The following is a 23,822-nucleotide window of genomic DNA, read 5'->3' on the forward strand; positions in this document are numbered from 1 at the left end:
GCGCTGTTCACATGCCTTTTCGGACATTCCCTTTGTCTATTCTGTTTTAGGAACAGGCAAACCGAATAAGTTATCCATGGCATCAGTTATGCAAAAGGAAGCGGAGGGGCCCCGTTATTATGGAGTTTGTTTAGTGTCCATTTTTTTATGCCAACAAAAAAAAAAAGTTTTGTAGAACTTTTTCTTTTGTTCTATACAATGAAACCTACATGGACCCCATAATAATCAATGGCGCCTTTCTGCTTTCACTTGCATAAGTGATGCAGATGATCAATTTTATACGTTCTTGTGCCTAAAACAGAGCAGACAAACAGATTTCGGAATGAACATGTGAACAGAAGCCGCAGCAAGGGTTGTTTTCTTCCCAAAACAATACCACCCTACCCACATATTGCTTACAGCAGGGCCGGACTGGCCATCTGGCAATTCTGGCAAATGCCAGAAGGGCCTGTCTGGTCATGGGCTGCCTTGTGTGCTACGTTGTTAACTGAATAGGTGTTCTCAAGACACCCATACTGCTAAGAGTTGTGATGGAGCACAAAGTCGCTGACTCCGTCACTTACTCCAGCAGGCCACGGGAATCATTAGAAATATTGGTCTTGTAGTAAATCTTGCTCTCCTCCATCCAGGGTAATATTAGTAATATATCCCATCTGGTGCTTGGAGATGGGGACAACATGGGCCTGTGTGATTTCAAATGCCAGGGTTGGATTTCAGCCCCAGTCCGTACCTGGCTTACAGTATTTCAACTTCGCTCTAATCACTTCAATAGCGCCAAGCTGCAATACCAGACAAAACCAATGAACCGGTGTGGTGCTGTGAAAAAAGCAGCCATATTTCTCTACTGCTTTCCAACCTGCCTTGATCCTTTCTGCCTATGGAGATGCATTGTTGGTCACAAGAGATAGCTCCGATACTCCTTTTAAGATGATGGTCTTCTACTAGAGGTATAGGACATATGTTTACAGGTAAACACGATAATTATAGCTTATAGACAAGCCTTTATTCTTTTCTGGTGTTTGTCCCCAACAGAAATAACCTTATTTTATGTCCCGAAATGGGAGGGTATAATACAAGGCTTGATCATTCAGCCATCACATATTTGTTACGACCTTTTTATGGGCTAGGCGCAACACGGATGAACTAAAATAGATCAATGTGTGGTACCGCTCTAATCTCCGTGGGTGGATACAGTGACATACCAGCTCCTCATGGCAGTTTCATGCCACCATAATAACAACATGGCACAGTTCTCCGGTGAGTCAGCATTACGCTTAGTGTGGAGGCATTGTGAGGACAGGTGAGGCAGCTGTGACCTCCTGTGCATCCTACATCCACCCTGCAGGCCACTTTATTAATAAGTTTACATGAATCGGATATATAATAAGTGTTATATTGGTTCTTGGCTTTTCAATATATGACTGTTGTACAGTATGAAGGGTTAGTGGCTCTTTAATTCTGTTTTCCCGCGCTGAAATATGCGCTTAGTACAATGTGGTGAGCCTGCAGTTAGCTATTAACCAGAGATCACCAGTAACAATAATATACTTGGTTGGGCGATAGCGTGTATTAATGGCAGAGATCCAACATGCTGTGGATCATCCATGTGAAGGTTGTGTGCACACCAACATGTCTTCCCATCTACAGGTTTTGTACAAGATCTCAATTTTAGTGCTTATTTTACAGCCTATAAGGCCCCTTTCACACGTCAGTTTTTTGGTATCAGTTGCAATGCGTCGAATTTTGAAAAAACGGATCCTGCGGCTGATGCTGCTGGATCCGTTTTTTTCTCATTGACTTGTATTAGCGACGGATTGCGACGGATGGCCGCACGCTTCATCCGTCGAAAATTGTCCGCCGTTGTTTGTCCGTCGGCCGGAGACAACGGACATAACAACGTTTTTTGTCTACGTCGAAAAATCGTACAGCGACGGATCCATCCCTGTCCGTCATTTGCTAGAATGGAAGCCTATGGGCGACTGATCCATCGTAATCCGTCAAATGACGGAATCCTGCGACGGATTCCATTTTTTTTAACTGAGCCTGCTCCGACAATTGAGTCGGGCACTTCCGCAGCAAAACCGCAGATGTAAAAAAGATCTGCGGTTTTGCGGCGGATGTGGGTGTGAGAAACGCTGTGGACCGGGAGGAGGGAAGTGTATGGGCGGTGACTGCGTGTCTGTGTGTGCCTGTGTGTGTGTCTGTGTGTGTGCATGTGTGTGTCCCTGTGTGTGTGTCTGTGTAGGCAGCCATTGTCTGATGGGACTACTGCTCCCATCTGGCAATGAATGCTCACAATGACAGCATTGCCGCTGATGGGAAAGTAGTCCCATCAGACAAAGGCAGTGATCTGTAGTAGAAAAATAAAAAATACATACAGAACATACATGACATACATATAACATACAGAACATACACATAACATACAACACATAACATAGAGTACATGCCAAACACCTAGTCCACGAAGCCCTCGTCTCCTTTAATAAAAATAAAATAAAAAAACAACCTATACTTACCTTTCCGCCGTAGTCCAGATAATAACGAGTGTCCCACAATGATCTCCCGTGTAGAACACTGACATCAGGTGATGTCAGTGCTCTACACGGCTTCCGGCATGCACTGACAGCGGAGGAAACCCTCCGCGGTGTATATCCCTCCGCCGCTGCCTGGAGAGAGGTCACTTCAGTTCATTCTCTCACTGGCAATACTGGGTGAGAAAATTCCCACGCAGCATTGCCAGAAAGTGAGAAAATGAACTCACTTGACGTCTTCAGTGATGCACTGCAGGAAGATTATCTCCTGTCAGTGCATCAATGGGAGGCACTGTAGAGCAGTGACATGTCACTGTTCTATAGGGGAAATCGTCGTGGGACGCTCGTTATTAATTGGACTGCATCGGAACAGGGAGTATACGATTGGTTTATTTTAAATTTTGTTGCAGGAGATTGAGGGCGTCGCATGGATTTTAGGCGTGCAATAAAGATTGAAAACCGTGTTGTGTTTTATTTCATTAAAATACTTTATTCTTATGTGTGTTTGTTTTATTAACCCTTTGATACTATAAGATTAATAATGGATAGGCGTCTTATTGACGCCTCTCCATTATTAACCGGGCTTATTGTCACTTTACAATACAAAGGTGACATTATTACCCCATAGTCCACCGCTACACAGCATTGGGAAGAGAGAGGCTAAGTGCCAGAATTGGCGCATCGTACAGATGCTCCATTTCTGGGGCTACTGTGGGCTGGTATTGGTAGCCAGGGCGGCCAATATCCATGGCCCCTTCCTAGGCTATGACTATCAGCCTGCAGCTGTCTGCGTAGTCTTTCTGACTATAAAATGTAGGGGGACCCCACGTCATTTTTTGGGGGTCCCTCTATTTTAATAGCCTGTAAAGGCTATGCAGACAGCTGCGGGCTGATATTCATAGCCTGGGAAGGGGCCATGGTTATTACCCCCTTCCCAGGCTACAAAGATTGGCCCCCGGCCATCGACTTTCCCTCTCTGGCGCAGAAAATTGCACGGGAGGCCACGCCATTTTTTTCCCGTCTTTTTTTTTTTTCAAATTTAAACATATTGTTCATTAATAAACATCGGCCTTGCTATTATTTATCTATCTATATCTATCCATAGATCTATCAAAAGATAGATATATCTATGGATTCTGTCTATCTTTCTATAGATAGATATGGGATAGATAAATAGATAGATCTATACATAGATCGATAGATATTATCTATCTATCTATCTATCCATCCCATATCTATCTATCCCATGATCCGTCGAAAAACAGAAGAAACGGATGAATAAACTGATGCGACGGATCCGTTTTTTTTACGGATCCGCTAGTCGGATCTGTCGAAAAAACGGATCTGTCGCATCAGTTTTTCACAATCTGCGATGGATCTGTCGAGCCAACGGATTGTGACTGACAGCAAAAAACTGATGTGTGAAAGGGGCTTAAGGATATGTTCACACAGAGGTTTCCTGCAGATTCCACTGAAGTTCGCTCACAAATCACCTTCTGTTGCTGTGAATCCAAAATACGCTTTGCCAATCATACAATAGTAGGTTTTTCCGACGACGATTTGAAAAAATGCTGCTTATTTGTAGAGGCTTTGGCATGGAAAATGCGTCGGAAAGCCAGTAGGTAAAATGCCTCTCTGCGGCAAATATCGGAAGGTCAGCATTCAATTTCTGCCACAAATTCCACTTCAGATACTTGGCCTGTGAACATACTGGCATGGAGCTCACTGTGTGTCACCATGGCTATGTTCACATGTTTTTTTTTTTATGCAGATCTGTGTTTTGCAGTACCAGCAAAAGCTATGAGATTTTTGGAAACTGCAGCATGTCACTTCCTTCAGCGTTTTTGCAGCGTTTTTTTCACCCATAGAAAGCAATGAGTAAGGGCAAAAAACAGGGGTATCAGGTTTTGCTGTGTTTTTGGTGCAGAAAACTCAGAAAATTGCATCATGTATTTTTTTTTGGGAGGGCGCTATATCAGCATGCACAAGAGACAAATGTACCTGAAAAAAATGCAGCAAAACCGGCTTTTGTAAGCAGCTTCTTTACTGCCCAGAGAGCAGGTTTTGCCTGCAGAAGAAAAAACGCAGCAAATATCGCAACGTGTGAACATAGCCTGTTATGAATGGGTCACCGAGGAGAAAAAAGCAAAACAAGCTAAGTCACAGAAAACCAGAGAGGTTGGTAACTATGCAGATTGCAGATCCCTGATCCTACCACACAACTAGCGGCAGCCGTGGAGCGTAACTGCGATGATCCTAGACGCCTCGTCACGGCTGGAGGACTAAATAAGCCTAAAGCAAGAAAAGGGGAAAACTAACTGCCCCAGAGCAGATCCCAAAGGAAAGACAGCCCCCACACATGTATTGACGGTGAAACAAGATGAAAGCACAAACACAGGCAGGAAAATAGGCTGAGCAAACGATGGGGCCCAAACTAACTAGAAAGGAAAGGAAAGACACTGTCTGCAACCTGCAAAAAACCCTACAAAAATAATGTCCAACACTTCTGATAGCAAAATTAACCCTCAAGTCACTAGACTTCTCCCACTATATCAGCATTCTGAAATATTCTGAGACTGAGCAAAAAGAGGCCAAACAAGTAAGGGACAAAAAGCAAATTGACAAATACAGATAAATAAGAGTGGAAATTCAGCACGGCCCCCAGCCGGGGCTGGCTGACCACACAAAAAACTGAACAGACCAACAAAATCAAGTGTGAACATTAGCAGAAAAACTTAGCTTTAGATGACTGGAACAGAGCTGAAAACGAGCTGACAAGCGAGAAGGAATCACCAGCAACAGAATAGGGTGACGGCTGTCTTAAATCCAATCTGAGACTCCTGAGGTCCAATCGTCATCCTCATTCCCAAGTGGCAGATCTCCACCGATCAAATCAGCCTCACTACCTCCTGTCACCACCAGAGGGAGTCTGGAAGGAGAACTCACAACTGGTGAACCAGAGAATCAACTCACAACAATAGCCTATATGTGTGGATTCCATGTGAAACTAAAAACTTGGCATCCTCTACCTCATGCCATATAACACATGTGAAGAAAGCAAAGCACCTAGGGGAGATTATTCTGCCTCACAAAGGTACCAAAAGTCCTGTACACACTTTTTGTGTCTCCATACAGCACCCCGTGCACTCTACTCTTCCTTACCATGTACTTGACCACTTGTTTCAGCCATTTCATATGACTAGATACTATATATGCTGATTTCTTCTTCACATGTAGAACTTTCCTGATGACACTTTTCAGATGGAGGTCCATGTAATACTTGAATGGTTGTTCATTACTACAGTGCTGTGCAAATTAATTGGGACAAAGCATTTTTTGAAGTAAAATTGTAAGTTGGTTACCAGTCAGTGATTCAAACCAGTTTTAACTGCTTTGAACAGGTGTGAGTGCGTGTTCAAAGCAGTTAAAACTGGTTTGAATCACTGACTGGTAACCACGATTTTACTTAAAAAAATGCTTTGCCCCAATTAATTTGCACAGCACTGTACATGGATGCATATTCATCTGAAAAGGTAAACCTGGGTAAAGCTCTGTTATCTGGCTCATCGATGTGGTCTGATAGGGCAACTAAAAGTGCTGTCCTTCTAGGTTCTTCAGGCCTTCACTCTATAGAGAACAATCCAATGTATATAGGTTTTGGATAAATCTTGCCTAATTTTAAGGTCTCCTGAATCTAACTTTGGTTTCAATAACTGGATCATCATAGGTGCTAGTTGTACAAGGAGTGGTTGTATGTGCAATTTTAATATATAATTAATGTTAAAGGGGTTGTCCGGTCCAAATCTATAAGTCACTCTTTGTGACTGCAGACTTATGAATCCCCCGAGCTCACGGGACCGGAGGGTATGTATGAGTTATACGTGCCGTCGGCCAGTGGGCGCTGCCTCGTTCTCTATACACTTGTATGGAGCGAGGCCGCATCCTGTAATCAGGCATGCCTACTGGCTGGCCGCGTAGGCACGGCCTCAGCTCAGTACAAGTGTATGGAGTGAGGCTGCTCCAACTGGCCGGAGGTATGTATAACTCATACCCTGTGGTCCCAGGTCGGAAACTGGTGAATGCCCCGCAGTACACACTGTGTGCTGGGGGAATTCATAAGTCTGCAGTCACAGAGAGTGACTGCAGAATATTGATTTGGACCTGACAACCCCCTTTAACGGGAGGCAAGATTAGTAAAAAATGTTGTCAAATTTTCTCTGGGACTGTAAGTTTGGCTAAATTTTTTCTGGTCCATCATGCACAGGTACCCTTGGCTCGGCTAAGCGTGCTTTGTCCTATGTAGGAAGAGGGGGGTATACGGCCACTGACAAACTCCTCTCGCAATGGCTTATTTAACTGAGAACAAAAGGTTTGGGCAGTTGAAAGCCACCTGCATGATCCATATGCTGCCCTGACATCTGCCATCCGGTGACAATCCAGATGTCGCCATACACATTAGATGGCTAGTTGCGCCAAAATCAATTTAGCTTAACTCTTAGACCCTCAATAATCAGTATTAGTGGACATAACTATTAGACCTTTATGCATTCTCGTTTGTTCTTTTTTAATATATACACGTCTTCAGACTTTTTCGCAATTCTATATTTTTGTCGGGGTTTCACTGAAAACTTTTTGCTGTCTCCGAGTTAATAGATGGAGATAAAGACTCACATTTTAGTGGGGGTCTGTATTTGGCTGTACACTTTTCTGTGTCCCCAGGGCAGCCACTTGCGCAGACACTGTGTGGCATATTGCCATCCATTCAAGTGTGCCAACCAAATTCTGATGTCTGAAGCATTTGGGAGGGGGGTTGGTATAGAGTTGACATTGAAAGGACCAGTAAGTAACAAGAACTAAATTTGTTACATCAAAGTACATTTCTATTCCCAAACCCAGCAGAGAAAAGGCAAATTGACACCTATAACCACACAACAGCTGATGAGATGAGACTATTTGGGGAAGTGTTTTTAATAGTTAACAAATCCAGAAAATAATGTGTTTTTTTTTTTTTTTGCCATTATCTTAACTTGATAAAGTAATGAATTAAATGTTCTCATTCATCCACTCGGTGACAACACTGGCTCTAGTTCGACTATCGAAATATTTTTCTTTTAATGTGCTCATCATTTTTATTATGCTTTGCCTATAGAGCGCTATAATATTTTGCAGCGCTTTACAGACATTATCATCACTGTCCCCATTGGGGCTCACAATCTAACTTCCCTATCGGTATGTCTTTGGAATGTGGGAGGAAAAGGGAGAATCTGGAGGAAACCCACGCAAACACTGGGAGAACATACAAACTCCTAGCAGATGTTGTCCTTTGGGATTTGAACCCAAGACCCAAGTGCTGCAATAAAACAGTGCTAACCACTGAGCTGCCGTGCTGTCTTATATCAGAGTCAATCTTCAGACCAGGATGTACCTAGGTGGGGTTGCTGAGGCGTTTCCAAAATACACACTGCCAAGAGTGGAGCCAACATCCACCAAGTCCTGCAAAGTCAAGAAAAGTCAGCAGGTCAATTGTTTTGGGGATGTATGGTGTAATACAGAGGTACTATTCATCCTAATACATGACATTACAGCAAAATGAGTAGATGGAAGATCAGGTACCCTTGCCCTTTGCCTATATCAGGGCATGTACCCTCATATAGTTACATAGGTTGAAAAAGAGACACAGGTCCATCAAGTTCAACCTTCCTCCACCGGGAAGCCATTTATTGTGAGAAAAGCATTGTTATAGTATCTGTTATAACAACCTTTTGTTGTAGAGCACAACCCCCATCTGTGGACGTCGGGCACTCAGACCATCCTCATGGAGTTGGTTTCTAACCGTTTGTGCCTGCTGGAGGTCATTTTGCAGGGTTCTGGAATTTCTCCTCCTGTTCTTCCTTGCACAAAGGCTGAGGTAGCGGTCCTGCTGCTGGGTTGTTGCCCTCCTACGGCCCCCTACACGTCTCCTGGTGTACTGGCCTGTCTCCTGGTAGCGCCTCCAGCCTCTGCAGACTATATGTTGACAGACATAGCAAATCTTCTTGCCACAGCTCACATTGATGTGCCATCCTGGATGAGCTGCCCTACTTGAGCCACTTGTGTGGGTTGTAGAGTCCGTCTCATGCTACCACGAGTGTGAAAGCACAACCAACATTCAAAAGTGACCAAAACATCAGCCAGAAAGCATTGGTACTGAGATGTGGTCTGTGGTCCCCACCTGCAGAACCACTTCTTTATTGAGGGTGTCTTGATAATTGCCAATAATTTCCATCTGTTGTCTATTCCGTTTGCACAACAGCATGTGAAATGGATTGTCAATCAGTGTTGCTTCCTAAGTGGACAGTTTGATTTCACAAAAGTTTGATTTACTTGGAGTTATATTCTGTTGTTTAAGTGTTCCCTTTATTTTTTGAGCAGTGTATTTTAAGAGAATCTTTCACCATTTTGAGGATGTTAAACTGGCCACATCATGGAATAGTGACTGCACAGCTCCGTAAGACATAGGATTTGTTTTTATTTCTATTCTCTGTCTCATAGATATTAGCTTTTAAAGTTTAGGTTATAATTTGTTATGTTTCAACTGCGTGTTTCCATGAAATGGTGTCTGGATATGTGTACTCACTTCCCTGCATGAGGTTGACTAGAATCATGCAGGGGAGAAGAGAGCACACGCTTCTCTCCTCACTAATCTCTGTGTAGCTACTTCGTAGAGATACAAGAGAGCAGAGGTATTTATTATTACAAACTTTCCCATAACTCATCTCACAGTGCTGTCAACTCTTTCCCTTCCCGCATACTGACTGCTGTGACATGAGATCTGGAAGTGTTTGTATTGATAAATAATTAAGCTCTGCTGTATCTCTTCACAACAGCTGCAGAGTAGAGGGCCAGATCTTTTCTTCCTTAAGGCCCTTTTACATTTAGCGATGCACCAGCGATCCGACCAGCGATCCGACCCGGTCAGGATCGCTGGTGCATCGCTAAATGATCGCTAGTGAGCTTTCACACAGAAAGATCTCACAGCGATGCAGCAGCGACGCAGCGCACGATACTCACCTTTCACACACAGCGATCCAGACGTCCTCCGCCCGCCTCCACGCGTCGCTCGTCGTCACAGCAGGAAGCCCAGCAGGAAGCTGACGACGAGAAATGGAGCCGGACATTCTCGCGTGATCAGCGATGGACAGCGGGGGAGCCGGTCGCTGGTAAGTATCACACATAGCGATATCGCTAGCAATATCGCTATAACGTCACAAAACCGGTGACGTTTTAGCGATATTGCTAGCGATATCGCTTAGTGTAAAACCCCCTTTACTTGATGCCTATTTATGGTTGGTTAATCTCATGAAGGAGAAGTACACTGCCCCAGAGGCAAATCTCTGGTAACACCCAGTTGAACTATGACATCAATTATAGTTTAGGGTATGTGCAAGTTAGAGGAAATCTGACATTAGAATCAAACCTCCTAAGCGTTTCTATCAGCATGCAGTTTATAGAAAATTCAATAAAATGACAGTTTAATATCTGTAATCTGAATTATTCCAGAGAAATCCATGTTTTTCTTATCTTCAAACGATCTGTTAAGAACTATGTGACTTATACTAATCTGCAGAGCTTTTTTTTAATAAAAGGGGTACTTACAAGTGTGACATGTAATGGCTGCTCTCTGCTCGCCTGATCTCACTGCGGAGCTGTGTGTGATTATACCCGACACATCTGCAGGTTCATCTCAGCTTCCAGCTCACAGGCAGAAAATGTTGCAATAATTCTACAATACGGCAGAGCTGTGAGAGCTGCAGCAAATGTGTTTGTAAGATGTCAAATTTAATTTCTCCTGTTTTGTGCTAGTTACATGCCTCATTGATATTGCCCAATTTCTCCAAAAAAAAAGACATCAGATCACAGATACCAATGCATCACTTTATTCAGCTTCCTATGACCTGCATGCCCATATAGACAGCTTAAAGGGAACCTGTCACCCCCCCCCTGGGCGTTTTTCACTAAAAGAGCCATCTTCAGCAGCACTAAGGCTGCATTCTGTGAAGGAGGCTCTTCTGTTTCTGACCCCCATTAATGCCAGAGGAGCCACCTTCACAGAAAAACGCCCTGGGGGGATGACAGGTTCCCTTTAAGAGGGTTGATCCTACTGACAGATTCCCTTTAAGTATTTGCAGCAGAAATTTCTGCACCAAGACTGCTGGATCAAAATGCTGCAGTTTTCAGTACCAGCAAAATGAATGAGATTTCTGAAATCTTAAACACGTGACTTATTTTTCCAGGTTTGAAGCAGTTTCAAATCTGCAACATGTCAATTTTTTTTCAGCATTTTGACTCAATCAGATGAATAAGGAAAAAAAACAAGCAAAAAAAAAAACATTAAAAACTTGTGAATTTTATGCAGCTCGTCTCCAGAAAAAATATGTGGTTTTTGGCACAGAAATGTAAATGTGTACACATACCCTTAAACAGAGTGATCGGTAATAATAAATAATAAATGCGCCCTGTTTCTCAGAATGTTGCTGCACTATTATACATATGTGACATCTAGAGCAGTCGCAATGTAAAAAATATGTGCATTGCTGTACTGTAAATCCGATTCTTATGAGCCCAGCAATGTAGTTTCCAGTGAAGGGGTGAGAAGAGTCCTTGCCCACTCCTCATTCAGGACAAGGCTACTATTGTGTGCTCCTGTTCCTCCCTTCCCTATCTCCCCCCCACAACCTCCTCACCACAATTTTCAGTACTAGAAAAATGCAGCAACAAATCTAGCAATGCCTTCTGGATCTGAAATGAATTCTGTGGAATGTACGCTACTACAAATTCACTTTTTAGATTTTTTTTTTTTGGAATGAATTGTCTGTCTCATTAATCCAGCCATTGTACTGGGTGTCTTATAGAGAATTCCAAAATACGGTCACATATGCAAGTATCTAGTATGATATTAAAGCTAAATTATGACTTAATGGTTTCACCCCCTATATTTTTGATTGGCATCCTAACAATCAAAACTCAGATGGTCAGACCCTGATAAAACATCAAACCTAAAGAAAATCACATAAGAAAATTGGTGCATACGGAAAAAGCTGTGTTAAAATATACCTTTATACACATTATAATACAGTGTCCCTTTACGTAATTGAATAGTAGTACAAAGATTATAGTTGGGTAAATAAAAAAATAATATAGTAAGGCAGCTAGGTAATCAAAATGCAAATCAAAGTAGGACAGTTGTCCATATGTGATGAACTAAAATGACTACAGTGTACACTTATATAACATATTTAAGCCTAGAGACGTAATTATGTGACCACTGAATATTGTAAAACGTTTTAAAATGTTTCAAATGTAGCAAAATAGAGAAGAAGTAAAAATGGTAATGCAGGAATTCTGTATCTCTACAAGTATCGCCGTCTTTGCAGCTTCATCTGGGGAAAAATGGTAAAATATCAGAACCACAGTCCCTTTATTAAAGGGCTGAATAAACCTGTGTGTCATAACTTGAAACATAATTTAGCATAATATATAATTTTAGCGTAATTTAAAATGTTATTATTACCCAAAGTAACTTGCAACTTTGGAATTTACCTCCTATTAAAACTTCTCTCTGTTCTCAAGAGCGGATTGATTTTTCATTCTATAGTTTGTAGCTGGCTACCAAGGGTATGGCCACCTCTGCAGTCTTTCATGGGTGGCCAGTTTCCTAGGCATAGAGTGAGTGCACATGCTTGCAAGCTGTTTGCTATACAGCTTGTAAGCGCTGCTCTGGCAGGATCCAGTCAGCTTTAGTGTCGCTGCGTTCCTCCAACGCTGCAGAGGCAAAGCTTCCTCTTCTGCTAGCATCAAATGTATTTATGCTACTTATTATTTACGGTATATAGCGCTATCATATTCCACAGCGCTTTACAGACATCATCCCTGTCCCTATTTGGACTCACAAACTAAATTCCCTATCAGTATGTCTTTGGAGTATGGGAGGAGACTGGAGGACCCAGAGAAAACCCACACAAACACGGGGAGAACATACACTCCTTGCAGATGTAGTCCTTGGTGGGAAAATTCAGATCATTCTTGTATTGTATATGTAGCTCTTGTTTCTTATCTGTAATATTCATTGCTCTTTTTCCCTCCCACCTCTTTCAACATGTGGTGTTATAATTACAGGGTTATTCGTAAAAATACTAGTTACCGTACCTTCTGTCAGCATGATAGGTGATAACTTGATTGCTGGATGTCCAACCACTGAGAACGAGGTTCTGGAATCACAAGAATGGGTCTGTGTGTCATGCTCGCCATGTCTGTCATGTCCGCCATGTCTGTTTTGCCTCGAGAACCCCTGGAGTACTGTGCACACTCACCTCATGTCTGTTGAGCTGCAGGATGCCTGCGTTTCTGCTCTGCCTTCTGTGATCATCTCGTCATGTCTAGAGTCCCTGATCATGTGTCCTTCCTATGTTCCAGCATGGGCTGGTTCTGCATTCGTCTCATCATGTCTAGAAACCCTGATCATGTGACCTTTCCTAGGATCCTGCACTGTCCGGTTCTGCAATCATCCCTGCATGTCTGGAATCCTGATCATGTGACTGCGCTCTGTGATCCTAGAGGATCTGAACTGGAAGCTCTTCCCTGGTTCTGACACGGAAGTGGTGGTGCAATGCCCTATATCAGACCGCCCCTTTCTATGCTCAGGGCCTGAGTGTTCTGTTGCTTCTCTGCATGGCTGCTTGGTCTGTAGGGTTGCTCCCTCTATTCTGTGCCCTTGCACTCTGCTCTGTCGTGCGTCTCTGCACACGCTCCGTGCTCGTATTCCGTCTCTTGTCTTGTGCTTTGTCTCGTGTTGTCCTCCGTGCTCTGTTTGTCCTTGCTATGTTTCCTTGTTATGTTTTGCGCTGTCCCTGTCCCTGACGTGCCTCCCCACACGTGCAGGCTCCGCTCTGTACACTGTCTAGTCCCAAGGTTCTCCCTTGGCCCGGCTCTGGGCTTCGGCCTACGCTCCGCTGCTAGACTCTGTCCCTGTTCCTGACGTGTCTGTCTACATGTGCAGGTTTCCATTCTGTACCCAGTCCCTGACATGTCTGTCTACACATGCATGCCTCCCCTCTGTACCCTGTCTAGTCCCAAGGTTCTCCCTTGGCCCGACTCTGGGCTTCGGCCTACGCTCCACTGCTAGACTCTGTCAATGTCCCTGACGTGTCTGTCTACACATGCAGGCCTCCGTTCTGTGCTCTGTCCCTGGCGTGCCCCTCAGTACGCGCAGGCCTCGCATTGTACTTTGCCCCTGGCATGTCCTTTGCATGCGCAGGGTCCTGTCTACTACTCTATGCCTTGTCTCTGATACTTCGTACGCTCTTGCACTTTTCGTACTAGGCTTTGCCGTGCTGTCTGCACGCTTCTCTGTCCTGTATCTTTGCCTAGCCCTGCCTTTTGGCTCTGTGCCTCCGTGCACGTGCCTGGTCGCCTGTGCCTGCCTGGTGTGCCTCAGCCGTGCCGCCTCTAGCCATGCTCGCCTGTATGCCTCAGCCGTGCCCGCTGTCCAGTGCTATAGTGGTCTCCGGCTGCGTGGCCGCAGCGGTGCCGCCTCTAGTTGTGCCCGCTTGCTTATGCCATCGTCGGTACCACCTGCCGGTGCTCCCAGCTGTGGTTTCCGTGCTCCCTTGCACGCACGCTGGTTCTCGCACTGTGCCTTTTCGTGCTACTCTTGCACAAAGCCTTTTGCCTCTTTTGCTCTGCTCTGAACCCTAGTTTGCCTGCCGGATTCCGTAACCTGCCGACCGCTGCCAGAGGTCCGGACCTAGATGACTGCGGCCTGATGTCCGGAGCTGATGTCCGTAGCCTGCTTCCTGGACCATGTCGGTCGATGCCAGCACCCCGGATTCCGATGCCATTGAACCCGTCCCTGGCGTGCCCTCGCACGCGCAGGTCTCCGTCCTTGTACCCGTCCCTGGCATGCCCCTTGGCATGCGCAGGCCTCCGTCCTGTGAACCCGAACCTGGCGTGTCCGTTGACACGCATCATGTCGTTAACCCTATCTTGTTTCCTTGCATGGAACCCTGGCTGAGTTTCGGATGTCCGGATCCTGATTGCCTACAGAGCTTCAGAACCTGATGTTTCGGTTGATCTTCGCTTGCTGTCCGGAGTCTGATGTCATCGTGCCTCCGCCTACCATCTGCACGTACCATGCTTGGACTTTGGCGTGCCCTTGCACGCACTTTGCTATGTTGTCCCTGTTCTGGTTATGTTTGTACCTGATGTTATCCCTGAAGCCTTCCTTAAATGAAGTTTACTTGAACTAATGCCTTGTCTCGTCTTGCTTCCTGAGCCGGCCGTCTGGTCCAGCAGCCGTGGTGGCTCACCCCCTTGGTCCTGCCTCTGACTCTCCCTGTATAGGGGGTGGCTCCTCACTAGGTCAGCTCGCCCTAGGTGGGTGGTGCCACGGCCCAGAGGGTCCACTCATTCAAGAAAAACGACTCAGTGTAAGCTGACGCTCGTCACACTGTGCAGCCCCAACAGAATTTTGCAGAGGTTCACATACTCAACAACTGCTCCAATCATTGTCCTTTCATTGTCTATGGGTATGCTGGAGAATCGCTCTTCTTGGCTTTCTCCAGGACTTTCATTGTCAATGAATGAAGAAGAGGCAAAACATGCCACCTCTGCTTCATTCAAAACAGGACTGCAGAGGCCTCATGTTGGCACTGTTGGAGGTCACAGCTGTTGGAACCCCCAGCGATCAGCAAGTTATCCCCTATCCCATGGACAGGTGATACCTTCTATTTTTAGGAATAACCCTTTAACTGTGGATCTCATGGCAAAATTTGGAAATGTACCTCATTTTAGTCGTCAATAGTGATTGTATTCAGGACTTCAAAAATGTTTGAAGGTTTTGGACTCCGCTCTAGTCTATTTCTTACTTCTTCCGGTGGCCTGCATTTTAATTTTACCTGGCTCATTTTAAGACAGCTCAAGTTATGAGTGTTGCCACATCTCCCATCCTATGTGACATCCGGAAATTCATCTTTGAAAGCTGGTTTTACTTGTCACTTTTTTAAACATCTGACGGGAGTCTTTCAGGGGAATATTTTGTTTTTATACATCTGCAGAAGTTATTGAACAGTCAACTCTTCCAGCGGTGTCTCCTAAGGTTACTCTTATAAAAGGAGATGGGGCCATGCTAATACCTGGAACTTCATCCTCCCTTTCCTTCTTCTATGGTGAATATTAACTGAACATCAGTTCTGATTGGAGATGACACCCTCCAGTCACTAGAACCCACTGGAGCCTCTTTGCCTCCTACTTTTAAAGTTAGCTCAATCTTTTTAGTTGTCGGCCATACCATTTTCTACCTCCAGCATCTACTGTAACCCAGCACATGCACCTTTACTTTTACTATACCCTTCCTTTTCTCCTTCACCAGCCTCTTCACTAATTTCTTGCCTGATCCCTATTTCAACTACTTTCTAGAACGTTTCTGTATATTCTCTTCTCCCTACGTCCATCTACATCCCTTTCTTCTTATACCTTTCGCCACCATTTCCTCCATACTTTGCCTACACACTATTGACATCTTCTGTTTGTCAAACTCCAGTGGTATCTGCCATACAACAGATCCGGCACAAGATACTGGTAGATTTGTATACGACTAACAGACTAACACCTTCCATATTTGATGGACCCTAATGCTATAGTCCATTGGGTTCTGTTCTGCTGTCTGTCATTTTGATGTGAACAATAACCCATTAGATCTGATGACCTTTGCTATGTAGACTCTTAGATTCCAACACAAATGTGAACAGAAACAGAGCCTGGAATAACTTCTATTATCTGAGGCTAGAATTGGACACTATGGACCCTGCATGCAGAGTGGAAAAAGGATTTACAAAGTAATCACAGTCTACACTTGTCTCCAGCATAGTATTCCATGAAGACATGAAACTTTAGAATCACACTGAAATCTGCAGCCTTAAGAAAAAAAAAAGTAAGTTCAAAGAATGCTAAGTTAAAAAACAGATTTACTTTTTCAAATCATACTTCCTGTGCTTTCAGTTTAAGTAATACCGTCTAAACGAGTTTTCAAGGTCCAAAAAGATGGATTTATATTATAACCAGGAAGACCATGTCGCTATGTCTTTTGCAGAGTAAAGCTGCCACAGTCAAAAAAGCCCAAGGTTAATTTGAGTATGTAATTATACATATGAAATTTGACCTTTTCTGTTGACTTTTAAAGTGGCTTAAAGAGAGGAAGACAAAGTATCTCAATGGGCACAGAATTTTTCTGTAATGCCAGATTTGACCTCTGGCAGAACATGGTGGACTAGCCATGGGAACCAAGATGATGGGGTAAGATAAGAGGCAGAGGTCCTTTTTATTCATATCGTAGTCAAGTGACTAGTACTCATTATAGGAGTTGATTAACATTTAAAAACTCTGGTGCCACTGTAAGGGGGTGGCGTTGCTATGGACCGTAGAGACAAGCTGACACTTTAAGAGACATTCTGCGCTTCCCTGCTGTAAAGACTGTTTTGGTCTCTTCTGCCAGCACTGGAGAGGGGCGGGGCTGCTATTCTGTGTGTGAGGAGAGAGCCGAGATTTCTGCAGGAACGGACACGTGCCTGAGCTGTGAAGGAAAAACTTTGTAAACTATTCTGGGGATAACAAGGTGGCTTTCTTGTGTTGCCTTGAGAAGCCACGAAGAAAAGACAAGAAAGGAATCCAGAGGAGAGAATCCACCGTTTCTAGGAGCATCACTGGACCTGCACACAAGGAAAAGACCATGTTGCACAGGTCTTCCAGGAAGAAGTGCGCACCATCTTGCAAAGCTGCAGGCCCCCAGGAATGAACTGATATACCAACGCTATAGAGAGTGTTAACCTCTTCTGTGCACATGCTAGGGTTTAGGATAGGCTGCAATAGATAAAGCACGGCAGCCATGTGGCCGATGTAGCAAAGGCCAGATAGGTTATAGTTAGTGTAGCATCATACATTACTTCACTGTGTTGTCTTGTTAGTTGGATAAATACACTGAGCTGTGATAGTTGGTGCTCCGAGCTGTTTGACGGCCCAGCGAGAGAATATTATCCTTGTAAATTGTTTCCATAGCATACCCCTGTTCTGCATTTCCTATACACAGCATTCCTTGCCTGTAAATAAATTAACCCTTTGTTGCTTGCACCTCATCTTGTGTACCGTAGTCTCCCTGCATTGTGGTGGTCCCCCGGCCATCGCTTCACCACCATGGTGCAAAGTAAGCCACAAATGTCATATGAAACCTGTATTGCCAATTTGCCCATTTATTGGCAACTGTCTAGATTACATGGTGCAAAGCTCTGAGGTTATCAAGAGTCAAATTTAATTTCTATTCATCTGTCAGTCAATTATTATACAAACTGTCTGTTGTGTGTTTTTGGAGTTCAAAGAAGATATGTGGTTATGATTCATTAGTGTTTCTCCGAAGAAGGGTTCATCTGAGACTCGTTTCTGATGAGTGAAGAAGTTGACTAATTGTGGAATTAGTCACAGACTTTCTATAGAGTTCTTTAGCCAAACAGTTAATGTAGAATTCATGGTAAATGTCTAGACCTCTTAAACATCAATGTGCGAGATTGTAACCATTCAGTGCAAAGATATTGCTGTTTGCTAGCAAAGAATTTCAAGTTGCACCTCCTTAGACCCGAAGCCTAAGGGTCCCCAAAATGTTGAGAGTAACTAGTACTTTAACCCCTTCACGATATATGACATGTCTTCCCCTTTGATTCGGGCTCCAGCGCTGAGCTCGCATCTTTTCTGGCACATGACAGCTGATTGGATCAGCTGTCATGTGCCCTTAACAGCAAAAGGTGGAATCGCGATCCACCCCAGCTGTTAACATTTTATATGCAGCTGTCAATCTCTGACAGCATCATTTAACATGAGAAGTACGTCAATAACACCGCCCATCAGCTCCCCTGTTACATGTTCACGGGGTGCGTATGAGTTGACATGATAACAGGGGTCTGCAGTAGACCCCTGTGGTTTTCATTGCTGATCTTCTATGAGCGCTGCCCTATGACTGGCGTTCATAGCGGATGAGCATTTCTGCTACACACAGCAGGGCTGGAGCCCTGCTATGTATAGCAGAAGTGATCAGAAGATCGCAGCTTCAAGTCTCCTAAGGAGACTATAGAAGCAAGTAAAAAGTGTAAAAAAAAAAGGTTTTAAAAATATTGCCCCATTCAAGATAAAAAATAAAAAATATATAACATAATACACATATTTGGTATCACCGTGTTCAGAAATGTAAAGTGCTCGCCGGCATTTCAGACAGCATAAGTCCGAGTTGCCATTGTCTAATCTGTGGTTGGGGCTATCTCAGCTCACGCAGGAACCACTAGGGACTGCAGAGTCGGGAACTCTAGTCTGTACAGGAACCGACAGGGTAAGTTGCAGTTTTTAGTGTTTTACCTATTTCCCCAAGTGATTTGCTTATCTATCATAACAGCAGCTCTCCATTGCTAATGTCAGTCATATACTTTTTACAGGTGCTCTTCCCAAAATTTGAAAATCATCCAAAAAATAATTTATTTAAGTTCTTCAATACAAAAAGTGAAACTCCTATATATTATATAGAGTCATTACAAACATAGTAATCTATTTCATGTGTTTATTTCTGTTAATGTTGATTTTTATGGCTTAAGGGGGCTTCACACATAGCGATATCGCTAGCAATATCGCTAAAGCGTCACCGATTTTGTGACGCAGTAGCGATATTGCTAGCGATATTGCTACATGTGACACTTACCTCTGACCGGCTCCTCCCGCTGGCTATCGCTGATCGCGCGAGAACGTCCTGGGCCGTTTCTTGTCGGCGGCTTCTTGCTGGGCTTCCTGCTGGCGCCGACAAGGGACGCGTGGACCCGGGCGGGAGGACGTCTTCATCGCCGCGTCTGACAGGTAAGTAACGACCGGCGACCGCTGCTACGTCGCTGGTGAGATCTGCCTGTTTGGCAGCTCACTAGTGACCATTTAGTGATGCACCAGCGATCCTGACCGGGTTGTGTCGTGGTCGGGATCGCTGGTGCATTTGCTAAATGTGACGGGACCCTTACAACCAATGAAAACCCAAAAGTCATTATCTCAGTAAGTTAGAATAATTTAAACACCAGCTTGAAAAATGATTTTAAAATCCGAAATTGTGGCCTACTGAAATGTATTTTCAATAAATGCACTCAATACTGGGTCAGGGCTCTTTTTTTTCATCAATTACTGCATCAATGCAGCGTGGCATGGAGGCGATCAGCCTGTGGCACTGCTGAGGTGTTATGGAAGCCCAGGTTGCTTTGATATCAACATTCAGCTCATCCTCATTGTTGGGTCTGGTGTCTCTCATCTTCCTCTTGACAATACTCTGTAGATTCTGTATGGGGTTAAGGTCAGGTGAATTTGCTGGCCAATCAATCACAGTGATACTGTTGTTTTTAAACCAGGTATTGGTACTTTTGACAGTGTGGACAGGTGCCAAGTCCTGCTGGAGAATGAAATTTCCATCTGCAAAATGCTTGTCGGCAGAAGGAAACATGAAGTGCCCTAAGAATTCCTTCATAAAACATAGTTGACTTACCCTAGCAGATGACGTGGCTCCCGAAGCCATCATTGATTGTGGAAACTTCACACTAGACCTCAAGCAGCTTGGATTTTGTACCTCTACACTCTTCCTCCAGACTCTGGGACCTTGAATTACAAATGAAATGCAAAATTTACTTTCATATGAAAAAAATACCTTGCACCACCGAGCAACAGTCCAGTTCTTTTCCTCCTTGGCCCAGGTAAGACGCTTCTGGCGTTGTCTATTGGTCATGCATTGCTTGACACAAGGAAAGCGACACTTGTAGCCCATGTCCTGGATATGTCTGTGTGTGGTGGCTCTTGAAGCAATGACTACAGCAGCAGTCCACTCTTTGTGAATCTATCCCAAATTTTTGACTGGCCTTTTCTTAGCAATCCTTTTAAGGCTGCTGTTATCCCAGTTGCTTATGCACCTTTTTTCTACAACACTTTCCATTTTCTATCAACTTTCCATTAATATGCTTGGATACAGCACTCTGTGAACAGCCAGCTTCTTTAGCACTGATCTTTTGTGGCTTACCCTCCTTGAGGAGTGTGTCAATGACTGCCTTCTGGACATCTGTCAAGTCAACAGTCTTCCCCATGATTGTGGAGCCTACTGAAACAGACTAAAGGACCTTTGTAAACGCTTAGGAAGCCTTTGCAGGTGTTTTTTTGGTAATTATTCTAATTTACTGAGATAATGAATTTTGGGTTTTCATTGGCTGTAAGTCATGATCATCAACAGTAACAGAAATAAACACTTGAAATAGATCACTCTGTTTGTAATAACTCTATTTAATATATGAGTTTCGCTTTTTGTATTGAAGAACTGAAATAAATGAACTTTTTGATGATATTCTAATTTTGTGAAAAGCACGTATGTAATGAGCACCTGTGTAATGGGCCCCATATGATTCTCCAGTATATTATGGGATCCATATATTGCTCCAAACAAAAAAAGAACAAAACAAAAATGAAATACTCACCTCTCCTCGCTGGCCGCTGATTTGCTCCGGAGTCCTCAGTGTCGCCGTCTTCTGACTTTCTGCACTGTGACTGTTCAGAGCAGAGGGCACACACTAGTGATATAATTGCACCCTCTGACCTGAAATGTCACTGTCAGAAGACCCCGTAGCGGAGGAGCGTGGAGAGAAGAGAATTTTGTGAGAAGCCCCTGTATTTTTTCTGTATTCCTAGACAATACCTTTTGCAAGTAACCTATATATAAATCTATAGCTCCATAACTCCTTTGTAACTGCAGAAATCTTTACAATAGGTTAGCTTACATTCCAATTACATAGAGCAGAACTCACATGTACACAGCTTAGGTTACATTCCAACCAGTTAACCAACCTTTGATCGACTCTGACACTTGTTTTTATTGTATATCATTACCTGAAAGACACGAGAAAGTGCCATTTATGCTATTTTATTGTTCTCTGTCTGACAAGAGTACACACTGTATCCACCAAGACAGACTGACAGTTTCTGGTGTATTTTACAATAAAGGTCATGCACAATTATTTTCGCGCTGAATATTAGTAGGTGTGCACTACCATTACAGGTTTAGAAATTCTTATATTTAAAGTGAGACTGAAACTGATACTCTGATGTCAGAACCAGACAGAGATACAGAGATGATCTCTACTAGTCAGGTGCTGCAGTTCACTTTTGCAGGTATTTGATTATATTGTGACCCTGTCACGAAGCTGGATGCAAAACACTCTTTGGGTGTGTTCTCCTTGATTGATGCGGTTCTTTATATGTCACTGTGCATCTTTACTTATTGTGGTGTAGTAACCACTGTGTCCGCTAGGGGGCACTGTGTGGATGTCCCAAGAGAGTGGATGAGTGGCAGAATCCTGAAGGATGGTTATGTATCTCAAAGTGGGTGGCTTTGAGATGGAGACTTGTCTATGTGTGATCAGCAATATCATTGCTGAGTTGTTGTTTCAAAGTGTAAGGGAGAAGTCTCCAGGTAACTAGAGAGATGGATGGGTTCTGGTTACCTACAAACCCACCCGGGGTGTGTCTGAAAACGCCTGTATTAAAAGGCTATGTGAGTGTGTGAAGGACCTGTGATGAGGTCATAGTCACGTGACCCGGTGGGCGTGGCTATAGACCATATAATGTGGCCAGGGTAGGTCACATGTGGTGAATGCAGGGACCTGGTTGGTCCAGAGCGGGAGGTCCCATGCGCAGGAGTGTCTCCTGGCTAACAGCCTGTGTGTAATGGCTGCCAGAGCCTGAAAGTTACCTGGAGGGAATGGATGCATGCCGCATGGAGGAACAGCCTTGAGAGAACCCCGACGTGGGTGAGATAATTAGGAAGTCTGAAGAACCTGTGTATGCTGGATATTGCTAACAGAGGGAAACTGTGTAATGGACGCTATGCTGGTAATGCTGTTAAGTGAACTTTCTGTTGCCACTGTGGTTTATGAGGCATGAATAAACCGCATGGACTGTTTTGATTTAATGAAAATCCTGTGCCGGATGTGATTTTTGTGGCTGCAAGCGAGTATCCGCTAACTAGATGACAGCGCTACCTCACATTATATACACCATCTTTTTCCATGTATTGCATTTTTTTGGTACATTTACCATTTTGGACTAATTATTGTATATACTCGTGTATACACTCAGCCACCAAAAACTGGGAAAACATATTGACTCGAGTATAAGCAGAGTATGCATTGTCCCCTCATCCCTATCCTGGTATGCATGGTTCCTCAGCCCTATCCTGAAATAGATCGTTCCTCATCCCCATCATTGTCTGCATGGTTTCTTATCACCATCATTCTATGCATGGCTCCTCAGCCCTATCCTGAAATGCACGGTTCCTTATATCCATCCTTGTCTGCATGGCTCCTTGTCCCCATTCTTGAATGCATGGCTCCTTATCCCCATCCTTGTATGTATGGCTCCTTATCCCTATCCTTGTATGCATGGTCCCCAGAAAAGCACTTTAAAAAAAAAAATCCTACTTACTTTCCCTGCGTGCCCTCGCTGCATCTTGTTGCGGTGCCAGCAGTGGCCGGGCGATTAGGTATCCCCACTCATTAAGGTTATGAATATTCACTCCACTCCTATGGGATTGGAGAGAGGTGAATATTCATAACTTTTAAGTAGCGCACATCTGTGATAGCCCGGCAGCTGCTGGAAGCCAGTGGCTGCGGCTGACACTCTGTGCCCTATAAGAGAAATTAATATTCACAGCCAGTGCAGTGAATATTCATTTCTGTTTAGCAGCAGGCACAGGCTTTAGCTGCAGCCACCGGCTCCTGCCTCCTGTGACCCGCTGCTCCTCCTCCCCCGCCGTCTTATGGGACAATGACTCGCGTATAAGGCCTCTTTCACACTTCAGTCTTTTGACGTCAGTTGAAATCCGCCGTTTTTATTTAGCGGAATCCATTTTTTTTTCCCATAGACTTATATTAGTGACGGATTGCAACGGATGGTTGTCCGCTACATCCGTTTTTTGACGGATCCGTCATAATTTTGGCGTCCGCTGTCCGGAGTGGATGGACATTCAGACGTTTTTTGTCTGCGTTGAAACAGCGGATAGCAACGGATCTGTCGCTGTCCGCCATGTGCTATAATGGATGCCTATGGGTGATGGATCTGTTGCAAACCGTCAATTTACGGAATCCGCCAACAGATTCCGCTTTTTTATACTGAGTATGCCCAGAAGAGCTTCTATTCATGTAATTTAACCCC

At 44.1% G+C, this 23,822-nt stretch overlaps 1 protein-coding gene across 3 annotated transcripts in view; it reads left to right on the forward strand.

Moving 5' to 3' along the window:
• ERBB2 (erb-b2 receptor tyrosine kinase 2) overlaps positions 1 to 23,822 on the forward strand; it is a 127,038-nt gene that overhangs the window by 11,343 nt on the left and 91,873 nt on the right. The window contains exon 1 of one of the 3 annotated variants that reach the window (XM_073572574.1): positions 22,103 to 22,420. The exons of the other annotated variants lie outside the window; for them this stretch is intronic. The gene's annotated coding sequence lies outside the window, so the exon portion shown is untranslated. Of the gene's footprint in view, positions 1 to 22,102; positions 22,421 to 23,822 lie in introns of those variants that run through there. 3 annotated transcript variants of the gene reach the window in all.

Source organism: Dendrobates tinctorius, unplaced genomic scaffold (genome assembly GCF_039654945.1).
Source record: "Dendrobates tinctorius isolate UK_male_01 unplaced genomic scaffold, ASM3965494v1 ptg000032l, whole genome shotgun sequence".
NCBI classification, from domain to species: domain Eukaryota; kingdom Metazoa; phylum Chordata; class Amphibia; order Anura; family Dendrobatidae; genus Dendrobates; species Dendrobates tinctorius.